General features: G+C 37.1%; 1 protein-coding gene across 3 annotated transcripts in view; it reads left to right on the top strand.

The window, feature by feature from the left end:
- The window catches only part of ERC1 (ELKS/RAB6-interacting/CAST family member 1), a gene marked incomplete at both ends in the record, with an annotated part of 276,770 nt that overhangs the window by 1,263 nt on the left and 262,184 nt on the right, over window positions 1-13,323 (top strand). The gene's annotated exons all lie outside the window — the stretch shown is intronic.

The raw sequence follows: 13,323 nt of genomic DNA, 5'->3' as shown, positions 1-13,323 counted from the left end.
TCACCAATCAGTTCCAATTTGCAACTCTTTTATGCCACTCATGATCATTATTTGTATAGTGCTTAATTCCAGAAGTGTTCTCTTGAGATGCAGAATGTACTAACTGCTGACCCTAAATGCATCTGAACTGCTGCTGGATGTTGATAGATTGCCAGTGAAACAAAGTTCACATGGCACTGATCTTAGTTTAGAGCTCTAGTTAAATCCTCCAGACCTACAACTTTTGCAAACACGCAAACCGTGTTCTTGGCTACCTGGAAGTACTTCTGCCTAATACCTGCTCATACTTTCTTTTGTCGTAAGCAGTGCTTGTGTTCTTATACAACTATCATAAAGCACTCATTTATAGGTTTAGGGGTTTTATTGAGCTGTTCAGGTATATTTACTATTTTAAGCAGGGCTTTTTTTGGTTTCTGTTGGGAAGATGAAGGAAGCTGGAGAAAATAAATAGTACTACCAGTACTTAACACATTATGTACTATTTTCAGGTAATGTGACTTAAGTAGTAGATTCCTTTAGGTTAGTGATACTCTGCTACACTGAAGCAGTCTTGAGGCTTTCTTTTCACCCTTCTAAGAACTTAGTAAAGTAAGTTCTTAAAAAGTAGTAATGAGGTAAGTTGCTTTTTTTGAACTAGCATGAAATAATTTAATCAATTTATTCAGTTTTATAGCTGTATTCTTACTGAATGGTAGTGTTGCAAGGTGCGATTTGACAATGCACGAAATTTTATATTCATTTTCATGTCTTTTTAGAGTAAAAAAGCTTAAAGTGAAATCATTTTATTGTAAGAGCAGTATTTCCTTAGAAGGAGCAATCTAGTGAAAAATTCAGCTATGCTGGTTGTTGTGGTTTAATCTGGCAATCCGATAAATACCATTCAGCTGTTTGCTGACTTTCCTCTCAGTGGGCTGAGGGAAGAATTGAAAAAGGTGAAGGTTGAGATATGTGAGTTCATACAGAGATACTTTTCAATAAGAAACAAAGAAAAGAAAAAAGAAGAAGAAAAGGAACAAACAACAACAAAAAACCAAAAGATGCACAACACGATTGCTCAGGGGCTGAGCAGTGGTTGCCCCCCTCCATGCAGCTCCTTCCCATTTTATTGTTCAGCATGACACCACGTGGTACGAGATAGCCTTTTGACCAGTTTAGGTCTGCTGACCTGATTCTGTGCCTTTTCAGCTTCTTGTGGATCCCCAGCCTTCTTGCTGGCAGAGCAGCCCAAGGAGCTCATAAGTCATTGACTTAGTGTAAACACTGCTCAATTACAAGTAAAACATGAGTGTAACATTACTTTTTTTCATCCAAAATCCAAAACACAGCATTGTACCAGCTACTATGAGGAAAATTAACTCTATCCCAGTCCAAACCACGACACTGGTACAGTGCTAGTATAATGAAAACACAGAATGCCATTCACTCAGCTTTTTGGTGCTGTTTATTTTTCAGCAGAAGGTGAGTATTTAAATTGCCCACTTCTCTCCTTGTGCTTTTAAAGTTCTGTTTTCATACTGAAGAGAAAGGGAATGTTTTTAAATGTGACAATATTTTTGTGGATTTTGACATCTGAGGATGCTGTGCAAATCTGGAAGCAGAAATACAATGACTGTGTGGTTTAGAATGGAGTAAGTGGCTACTGAATATGTATAGATTTGAGAACAGTGATTTCTCTATCTGAGAGTTTTTTTGTGCGTGTCTTTCCTTTATCCCCTAATTAAACATTTACAGATACTTCCAGGCGGCTGTTTTCTAGGCAATCACTATAATTACTACCACAGTGGTAGAATTGTATAACTTCGGTCCAAAAAAAGAAGGGTGCAATTTAAAAGTAAAAGGGTGTTATTGCAATGAGCGGTAAAAACTAAGAATGCTAATTAATAGATTATAGTTAGCTAACAGTGTGTCCTAATTAAACTCTGAATTCATTATGTCTTCTATAGCCTGTTGGAATTGGTCACTTCAGCCATTATAATGAAAATCAGTTTAATAGGATTTGCAGTAATTAAACAGACTTTTCTGTTTAGACACTGAACATGGGACTTCTCTGATTTGTTGGTGGACCTGAAATATCTTCATTACCCTCCTCCTACCTTCTTCTAAAACAAGGTTAATATATTCCTACTGTATGGTCTTTCAGCGTACCTGCAGGAACTGGTATTTCAGCTCTCAATACCAGTATTTCAGCACATCACTTCAATAAAAGCCTTCTGGCATGGGCAGGACTTGTGCTGTAGATTAAGTTTAGCTAGGGCCAAATGCATTGTTTAAAATTGACTAGATTCATGGAGCCAAGGTGCGGGCTGACTCATGCCATTATCTGATAGTCATCTCAATCTCTTTGGCTGTGATCTTGGCTATTTATTCCTCCTTGCATACTTGATTGTCCCTGATTGGATTTATTTATTTGTTTGTTTGTTTTGCTATTCTTGTCACCTCAGCTTTGACTGAATTGTCTCTAAGTTCTGGAAGTTGTTAAAAATATGTAAAAACATGAGCTATGGTCGATCACTACCTCAGTATCCTGTGCAATGTGCTTTGGTGTCCCTGAGTTTTCTTACCTATGTCTTGGGAATGTCTGCAAATAGATGTTAATTATTGGAGTGTACCTTGCTGATTTCCTAGAAATTTTCTAGGTTGAATAAAGGCTGAATAATCTCCTTTTGGAGAAAAAATAAATAGGAAGACTAAAGAGTATTCTGTATGTCCTGGTGCAGTTATGTTTATTTTGGCACAAATAGTCAGCAGGACTATGCGCATGCATCTATCTAGGAGTAAATAGTTGTCACATGGGTTGGAAAGGCTTAGCCTTGCACAGTGGTGATGGTTTCAGCTGTGATGCAGTACAGCTGTATTCATCAGCTACTCTGAGCAAATATTAACAGCTGTGGAGTATAACGTAAGCTGAATTTTTCTTCATCCTTTAATAGTTTGTTGCTGAAGTGCCAGAAAATCCTGTCTTTTGGTACATGGGGAATGTCCTCCTCATCCCATTCTGAAGAGCTCAGAACATGAAGTGGAAAGTATTCCCCTAGTTAACATAGAGTAGTGGAAAAACAGAGTAGTTTGCAGTGTGGTGTGGATTAGTTATCCAATTACACTGAGCAAGAAGGCAGAAGCAGAGTGCAGATGATTTCTCAAAGATTAGCAAGCGTGTGCAAGGAGGAACTGATGGAGTCAATAAACGGGAGTTTGGTTTTGGCACAGACTTGTTCTCCTTAGTACGCTTCAGTAAGAATTACATTTCTCTGACTGGAACAGATTTTCTTTTTTTTGGTGTGAATGGGCTTTAAAGTTTACCTGAAAATGTCTTCGTTAGAAGCCTGAAGAATGAAGGAAAGACGGTGAGTATTTTTGGCTGATAGTTTCATTAAAAACTGGACCATCATGGACTGCATGGAGCTAGAGAGAAAAAAGGTACTCCTCTCAGTTGAAACTTTGCATATGCCAAGGTGGTTGTCCATAAAAATAATGAGTGCAATGCAAATTGGATGTCTGCCACCCTGTACTGAAATTTACCACACTGTCTGATCTGGGTTTCAAATCTGAATTATGTTTTGGCTGAACTAGTGCGGTACTGCTGAAAACATCTTTCTACTTTGATGTATTTTTGTGGCCTTTTTGTGGTTAGAGGTTTTGAATGTCTGAGTGAGGGAGTTTAACCAAGAAAATATTTCTGAAAAGTATTTCACCTTACGTGGGGTAAGTGCTTGAAGAACGTTCTGCCTTATTGGGATGGAAGAGTGTGGCTGGTGTCCTCCAGCGGTTCATCAGCGCTCTTCTCCAGACCTCTGTGATTATGACTTCACTGTCAGAAGTGGTTTCCATTTCGCAGTAGCATGGAAGGGATGTTTCACTTATTTTAATGTAGTTGTCTGTGTGTTAACCTCTTAAATGTGTTGGGTGATGCTGCTGTGGGACTGGCAGAACTACAGAGCGTAGTCTTCACCTGAATATTATATTAATTCTTCCATCTCCACTCATTTTATTTTATTTTTTTGCTTTAATTATATATTATTTTTTTTTTTTTTTTAAGTGGATTGTTCTAATACTTTATTCTAATGGTAGTTACCATTCTTGAGTTGGTTATTAGCTAGACTTTCTCCCCTTTAGTGCATCTTTGTGTCATATGCAATTCCGTCATCATTGCTAAAATTCATTGTCTATAACCTATGATGTTACACTTAAAGACTTTTTTTCTGTGGCAGATCTGTTAATTCTGTAGAATTCTGTAAGGCTTGCTCTGTCCTTATGTTCCTGGTTGAAACATGACATAATAACTTCTTTTTTAGAGCAACTCAGCTAACTCCTGAGGAGTGTTTAGTATCTGAGGCATTTATCAAGCTGCAGCACTTCAGAAATTGACACACAGTCTCCCAGGAAATGGACCTTCTGTGTTCTGCCTCTTTGCAATTCTGTAAGGAAAGAAACTAAGACTTCTGCTGCTTATCAAAGCTCCCTAATGCTCCTTTTCTCCTGTTTTCTTATTGAGGTAGAATCACTCTTGAGTTGCTTTAAGCTATAGCATAAGCTGAACAGTTGGTCCCTATTTGATCCATTAGGCAGACAAGGGGAATACTACCAACTTAAAAGAAGCTTTTATTAAAATGGGTTGCATCGCTGGTAATGGTGAATTTCTTAGTAGTTTCACTGTGCTTTTTGCTACGGAGCTGGGAGAAGGATTACTTTGTGTTCTACATAGCAAATTGTTCTGCTCTTTGCTTTGAAATTCTTTATCTGCTGTGTAGCAAGGCTGTTCAGACATCGCTCCCTAACTAGTGAGGTTTCCAGCATGTTATTCCACCATTCAGTGTGTATGGTTCTGAATTTTATCTGAATTACTGAATTTCTTCAGGAGCCATTGTCTTTTCTTGGTATTATGTCAATTCCGGTATTTGAGTTGTTCATTTTTTCCTTAGGTGCTCCTTCTTTCTAAAATATGTGCTGCATAACTTGAAACTGTGTAAGGCTCTGGTTTAGAGCAGATCAAGCTTCCTACTAGTCACTTAGCGAGCAATGGAATAGTGAGAGCTATGGCAATAGCTCTGTGCTTTTGCTGTATTATATATATTTCATTTTAGTAAAGGTCTTCTACTGCTGTTATAGCTTCCTAATACTAAATCTAATGTTCTTGTGTGTCTATCTTTTACCACATGGTATTGATTTAAGTAGAAAAGAGAGAAATATTTCTAATGGAAATGCTAGTCCATGGGAAAAGTGTTATTAAGAATACAGAGGCCAGTCTTTGTGTATGCCTCCAAGGCCAAAAATCTAAGCTGAGCTTTTTTCCTCTTCGTTTTCCTCTGTTTGGTGATATTAGGAAGTCTTACAGACATGAAGATGACTGCTGAGTTAACCACTGTTATTAAACTTAGATAAAAAGAATGGTTTTTTTTTTCCCCTTCAAAGTAGGTATCTAACAATCCTGTTAACAATCGGTGCAGTGCTTGAGACATTGATAAAACAGAGAAGTTTTTTTGTCTTTTGGATAAATACATCTCTCATGTATACATTCTCAGACAAAGGCTGGAGAGCAAAAGAGTTTAGTAGTGACATTTCTGTACTCCAAAAGTGATTACTTCATTGGATAAGTTATCAAGGGTAATAATGCTAGCCGGCTGCCTTAGTAATTGGAAAAAAATGCTCTGAAATACCACTTTAGCCTCAGCAGGCAGGAGGGGTGGAAAAGGAGAAACTCCAATGTTCAGGGTGTTTCAGCATAAAGAGTGTTAGTATATGCTTGTGTTTAGTGCATACAAAAACATTTCAGTGTTTTGGGTAGTATTGGTCTGTGATGATTTGAGCTTCTTGACAGAAATCTGACTACAATGGTATGTCAACAGATATGCATAGCTGTTCTGGATTATGCTTTTTTTTTTCCCTACATGTATAGTGCTTTGTAGTTTTCCTGTATCATCTTTGTCGTAATCCGATGAAGAAAGGGAAAAATTCTACTAAATGTGGAGGACTGTAACTATCTCAATGGGATCTTTTGCTCATTGTTTTTTGTTTTTTGTTTTTTTTCCCCCTGAAGGTAATAAGTACTCTACCTTGAAAAGAAAGCCCTTGGCAAAACTTTTCATGACCCACGAGGTCCATATAACAATATTTTTACACAGAATTTACAGATTTGCATTGGGTCCTCTCAGAAAGACTGTAGTCACCTTCTGTAGTGAACAAAATACAAGGAAAAAGCACTGTTAGTTTCATTCTATGTTGATATCAGTTTTTATATCAAAGTGATTTGCCTAGTGATTGCATGCTGCCTTAGACTGAAGAGAAGAAATACTTAGTTACTAACAGCCATGAGAGGTAGGTAGCATGTACAGATTCGTAAAACTCTATTAGAGTTAAGGAATTCATGCCATGTCACCAAAAAAAACCTGATAAATTTTCCTTTTTGTTGTCAAAATACTTTACAGCTCAACCATGCTCTTGCTGTATTGCTCTGTACACTCACTTCAGCTTTTAAAGACTTAGTCTATTTTCCTTGCCTATCTATAGGAATTACAGCATTATTTTCTTTTTATAACCTTTGAGCACTGAGGACCAAAACCTTTTGACCTGATTGAGAGAAACTGAAGTGTATCACTTTGGTTTGCAACTGCAGTGTGGTGGTTTGCATTTAAATCATAAAGAAAATAAAAAAAATACATGGAAGGATTCATTATCAATGTCTAAATCAATATTTGGAGAATTTTCATGATGATTTGAATTTTTTTTTTTCAATTGATCTCCATTAAGAAAGTCATCTCAGATTCAGAGACTTTTAATTATTTAATAATGAAATATAAAATATTTAATGATAAATAAAAAATAATTTATAGCATAATATACTCTTCTTATTGCACGTGTGCTCATTAGGATCAGCTTAATCACATGCAGAAGTACTGGCACAGAACACGTACTGGAAGTTCTTCCAGTGACCATTGCAGGAGAAATCAGAGCGATGTATAACAGCTACAGCAATAAATAAATGTGATTGACTTTAGCTTAATTTTAGCAGCAGCTTTTGTAAACTGGAATGCCAAGCAATGTACTATCACTGGTAACATAGGTTTTTTGATAGCTTCTTCTTGTGTTAAAAATTCTTACTCATCTATATACAAACTTTAAAAAAAAATTGCTATGTGTTACTACTTTTTTTTTTTTCTTTTTTTTTTTTTTTTTCTTTCTGTTTCTAAATTACTTAGGTATGTGTGCAGTGGACTTCTTTGACCCTTCTCTGAGTAGGAGCTGCTGGTCAGGAATTCCTTTAAAACACAGTAAAATGCCTGAATCCTTGCTCCATGCTGCCTGCATCTCTGTGTGGTTTTCTTTTAAGATTCAGTGACTGTTGTCAGTGTTCTGGAAAGTAAATACTATACGTGAACGAGAGTGAGCAACTGTTCAAAGGCATTTAGGTTCTTCCAGAACTTGATTCCACAACATCAAAAGCAATATGTAGTTTTTCAGCAATCTCAGGCAGCTCATTGAAAGTACACAAAGACTGGTTCATAGGGATGATGACTTTTCTAATCTTGTATATAATACAGTGAAGACACCTTTTTGGGAAAGGAGTAGAAAGGGAGGCAATGGAGATGAACCGTTCCATAGAAAGATCTTTGTCAACGCTTTGCAAATATAGCAGAAAGGCGAGACTAAACTCCAATTTTCTAAAAAGGTGCTTTGTAAACGACTGCTGTATATTTGCATCGTTCTGAGGTTCTGTAGTGTGTTGCTATCCCTTTGTTTTTCTACAGTGCGATCTTTTCCTGCTTCTTCCCTTCTTTTTCTGCCCCTCGCAACCCTGCCTCGTTTGAAACTGGGAGGCAGCCTTAGCTTTGGAAAAACAAGCAAATAATGAATGCTAGTCCAAGATTAACTATGCCTCACTGGTATCTGAATTCAAACTGAATACAGTTATGTTCTTTCACGGCCAACAAATACTTTGTCTTCACGTTCTTTTGAGAAGCTCTATGAAGAAGTAGGCGCATCACTGAATATACATTTGCCATCTGAACACTTTACAGATTTTTTTTTTTTTTTTTTTACATAGGTTTTCTCACAGATTTCTACGTGAGAAAGCAATGCTTGATTTTAAGTTTACGGATTTTTGATCTTTTTTGTCAGATAGTCAGGGTTGGTGACTTTTGAGAGTCTTGAAGTGTGTGCTGGTGTGGATTTCGAGGAGTAAGGGGCTATGCATTTCTGTTCTCTTTGGTCACTTCTTTCTGAGATTAATTCAAATCAGCATTGTTCAGAAATAGATATATATTTATTTTCCAGGTACAGTATACAGGATCTATTTCTTCCCTAGTTTACTTCTTGCATTTAAGGAGGGGATGTGGGATGATGGTGGGAAGCAAGTCCTACCTTCTGTAACACAGAATGGTGAGCCTTATGTACTCTTTTCCCTTGGAAGAGTCTTGATTGATGGGTTATTGGTGGTTTTCTATTGTTTTTTTTTGTTGTTGTTTGTTTTTCCAGTGGAATCACACTGCAAATACCAGAGGCTTATTTTTGACTGGAGAGAGGGAAAAGCTTTTAAAAAAAATGTTTGTGTTGTAGCATATTGTCTTTAAAGACCTGTACTGACAAGAATTGTCATCTAAGGTTTAATAAGACCTGATGTTGAAGGTAACCATGTCCCATGTTACATATACGAGTGATTGTATGGGAACTGCAGAGTCAGGGCCTGAACCTCTGATTGATCACCTGAGGCGAGCCATGAGTCAGCCAGAGGAGCACAGGTGGAGGCAATTCACTGTGCTGCTGGAAGGGATGGAGCCTGGCTGCACCCCTCCTAGAGCTATTGAAGAGCTGGCTACCAGTGGGGAAGGATCTCTTCTGGAGATCTGCTCTGCTGGTGTTTTGTGGGTGAGCCCAGGATAGGGATAAGCCTTCTATTTATTCTCTTTTGTTATCATAGTCTGCTTTGCCTAACTCTCTCGTCTATTTTGTGATTATAACATCCTACTCTTCTTTGATTTTACAGTGATTATGTATTGTCTTTTCATATGAAAACTTTACAAGGGCTTTCCATTATAGCCACATGTCTTCCTCCTGTTTCAATGATGTTGTAGTATATGAAGGATGCTTCATATGTAGAAGAAAATGCATGTTTGTACTCCTTATTTGTTTGATGGGTGTTGTGCAGCTACTGAGTTACTGTAATGGATATTAGGGCAAGAAGCGTTCAAAATTGGCTTTGTGTTAAGAATCTATGAGCAGATGAATTTGTTTACAAAATATAATGAAAAGCATACAGAAGTTTCACAGAAGCATCTAACATCATGCCTTTGCTCAGCCCTATCTTGCCAGAGGCTACAAAATGAACTTTTTCTGCTTTTCAGAACCAGAAGGTACATCTCCTGTAAACAAATGGAAAGGGACCTGGAGTTTTTTTTTTCTCTTCTACAGAAGAAAAATTTGCATTATAGGCTTGAAAAGAGTGAATGAGCATTTAGATGTTTTGCTCCTATCTTTTCTAAGGTTAGAGTTTACTTTGTGGAATTCCTCTGGGACACGGGTTTTCATTTGATTCACAAGAAATCCCTCAATTTACATTAAGACTAAGCTACCGATTTGTCTTTGGCATCAACTGAAAATGTACATATGAAGTCCATAAAAGTGATTTTTTGGCTTGTTTGGGAAGAGTTTCAGAATTTGTTGAATGACAGGACCGCATCCATGCAGAGGATAGCAGAAGTTTTAAGCTGAGGATTAGTGCTTTTTGGTGAAACGTTGAATCCCAGAAGTCTCCTAGCAAAAGGAAGTGGGTACAAATAAAAATGGCTTAATAGTAAAAGCTTTTAATTAGGTCGTTATTAGGAAATGCTATGTGCCCTGGGCTGGAATCTTAGAAATTATCTGGCTTATCTCTTTTGTACAAATAAATGTGGAGAATATGGTCATTGGAAGATTTATTATTTGACCCTGTTTAGTTTAAGAGTGCTAATAACATAGTAGCGTGTCTACCAGTTACAGCATAGTAATAGGTTAGAACATAGTGTCAAGCTTTTGGCGTGCTTCTCATACTACCACTTAGTTACCCTGATGAGGAAGGATAGAAGAATTCTGGGAGAGAGCATTGGTAAAAATCAGGAGAAGTCTTTATATTAACCAACTATGGCAATCTTTGTGTTTTGGATTAGTATAACAAAGATACGTGCATTTATGGAATCTTTCATCTGTGCGTTAAAATGAATTGATATATTTGCTTCAGGGAATTAACAGTTAATCCGGAGTAGCTGCATATATGTAACTCTGAAAGTAATGCCTCCTATTTATTTCTGTGGAAACAACAACAGATACAAAGAACACGATAACACTTGTAGAGCAAGTTCTCAGCTACAAAACACTATTTTTCAACATAGTCACCACTGTAAGCTGTGCATTTTCACCAGCAATGAACAAGACACTACATCCTGTGCTCATAAAATAAATAAATAGAAAAATTCTGCACCAGCAGAGGTGGCCTGCTGTCACTCCTGTAGAAAATGCAGTGCCCACCACCTCACTATGCTCACATCTGCTGCTTGGTTTCCATGTATGTTCAGCAAGCCTCAGTTAATGGGTGTAATTTTTTCTGCATGAAGGGCTTCAGTTCCACACCTCTGCTTTATATGCACTTTCATGTCAGTCTCCATTCTGTCAGACTGCCCTCCTGCTGCCACCAGTCACACAGCAACAGCATGTAATAGAATACTGGTGAGAAGGTTCACCCTCTACTGCCATATCACCAACATTCACCTCTAACGTCGTGACATTACTTTCAAAGCAGCCCTCATACAAATGCGAGCTCACGAGTTTTTTTTTGGAATAGGGGAATTTCCTAGTTTTAGCTTGTTGATCAGTTGAGTTAAATCAAACTATCGTTGGGCTTTTATTTGGACAGTTTTTAAGGCTTTCAGGTGGTATCTGTTGGGTCAGGTTGGGCAATGTGGTTGTGAGCCTGTTAATGTGTAACCATTTAAATAGATCTGTAAGCCTAGCTACTCAAAGGAGGAACATCTCTAGGGAAGCGTAAGTATACTTTCATATTAGAAAGTAAATAGTGTGTTGTTTATGTGCAGTCAATACCATTTCTTATGAGAGAAGTGAAGCACTCAACCATTTGGTGATCCTCTTTGCAGAGAGTATTTGGACCTGTTCCCATCATTCACAGTGAGGAAGGATTCAAAAAATGGAATTATCCTCAGTGCTGGATTATGGAGGAAAAAAAATTTAGAAAATTACCTTTGCAATAAAATGAATTGATTCAAACTTTTTGTAACAGTGAATTAATTTTTGAGCTAGAGCATGGTTTTGAAAAACAGTAAGAAAAATTTTACTAAGTACGCTTTGGCCATGATTTGCGTTCTGTGCACATACTTGACCAAAGAGTTGAAATGAAGATGGGTGCTGCTGTGTGCTCAGACTGTGATCTGTATGTGATTCCAGGGGTCTTTGCTCTTTGCAGTTGTGTAACGTACTAGCAAGATTGTACTGGCTGTTTCACAATTACTGCTTTATGAGCCGTTATAGTTGGAAATAAAATGTCTTCTAATTTCTCTTACAAAATCTGACTTATTTTTTGATCTGTCTGGTTAAAATCACTGAAGACTTTACAATTTAGCTTCAAAGCAGAACTTTGCACTTAACATATAATACTTGAGCAGGTTTGATGATCGTGCTCTCATTCCATTCTGTCTCCCCATTCTCCTACAAATAAGATTCAAAGTCCCATGTTTGCTATTTAAGGAAGGCTCCAAGTTAGCATTTCTATCCAGGAGAAGCTTTTACTTTTTGCTAAGGCTGGGGAGGCATTGAAGATTAACCTTTCAAAACTGTTTAAATTAATTTATTGTGTGCTTATTCAAGAATGATTTGTCTCCTTTCCATTTGTCTGAATAAGCTCAAATCTGTATATGTTTTAGGTCTGATGTCTGTCTCCTTTTCTGTGTGAGAATTGTCATGAATTCATATTTAGCCCCACTTTTTTGTTAATTAACTCTTTATAGTGTTTCATGTCAGACTTCTTTAATCTGAAAGACTGAGAACCTTTGGAAGAAATCTTTAATTCACTTTCATTTGCAGCTAATACGCATGTTAATATTTCTTTGTGAAGTATTGCATGCTAGACAGCCTTTGAAGGCTGATCTGGAAAAAGTAGATCTGTACTTCCCAGGTTGAATGTTAACACAGCTGTTTGGTGCAGTAAGACATTATTATGGATAAACAGTAGCTGATGCTGGGATCCCTTTGTATGTGTGCTGTTTAAATTCCTGACTTGCCCAAGTGAACCAGCTGTTCCTCCTGCACATGTGATTTTGTGCTATCCAAACCAAAGATACACAGTTCATTTTGGCATTGGGGATTAGAGTGCACTTGTTGTGCATCTCAAGCAGAGCTGCTCTTTTAGTTTCCTCTGATATATATTCAGTTTGTATGCACCGATACTGTTGTGTGAAATCAACCAACACATGACAAGTAGGGACTTTCTGAGGATCTTTCAAACAATGTTTCTGTTGCAAAATAGAAGGCTGTTGTGGATATAATCACATTTGGACAATTTCTAATGCGTGAGTTTCTGAAGGAACTTAAATGCTTATGAATTAAACATTTCAGCACTCGGGAAGATGTGTGTTATTTCTGTCAATAAATGCAGATTATAAAATATTTCCAAACCATTAAATTGGGTTAGATATAATATGATTATTAAAAATCATGCAGTTAATGGTTGCTATAGTTGAGATATGGGAGATTTTTTGTTCTCGCTGCTAACCCGTAGAAAGCAAAACCACCTCTTCTTTATAAGGTACTTGGATATATTAAGAGCTGTCAGCTCTTCAGACTTGTATTTATAGGAGTTCAGTAGTATTCTTAGCTTACATTTGAAGCAGTACATCTTTTATTTTCTTGAAAGTGTTGACCTTCATCTGTCCTGCACAGGACAGCTTCGTCTGTGCAGTTAATATCAAGCAACAGGAACAGTTAATTTTATTAATCAAATCTAAGGGAAGATATTAATTTTTAGTAGCGTATCAGTAACAGAATGGGCCCCTATGCAATATAGACTTGCATATAATTGAATGGATGAGATATGATTTTACTGTTGAACACCTTAATTTTTTTTTTGGTTTTCACGTCTGATCGGATGCTGAGTATTTCATTAATAGCAGACTACAAAAATGCAGAGGTAGCGTTTAGTCCATGAAAATGGGTCGTATTTTTATATTTTCCTCTTCCTTTTTATTTCGAGAGTGAATATACTGTATTTTTTTAAATGTTGTCAATTTAGGCAGTGAAAATCAGAGAAGGCTGCGAGATATTTCATAATTAAGAAGGTAGAACACCACT

This window comes from Tetrao urogallus (genome assembly GCF_951394365.1).
Source record: "Tetrao urogallus genome assembly, chromosome: 1".
Classification (NCBI taxonomy): Eukaryota; Metazoa; Chordata; class Aves; order Galliformes; family Phasianidae; genus Tetrao; species Tetrao urogallus.
Note: the sequence above shows the minus strand (reverse complement) of the source record. Positions and strands in the feature narration are given on the sequence as shown.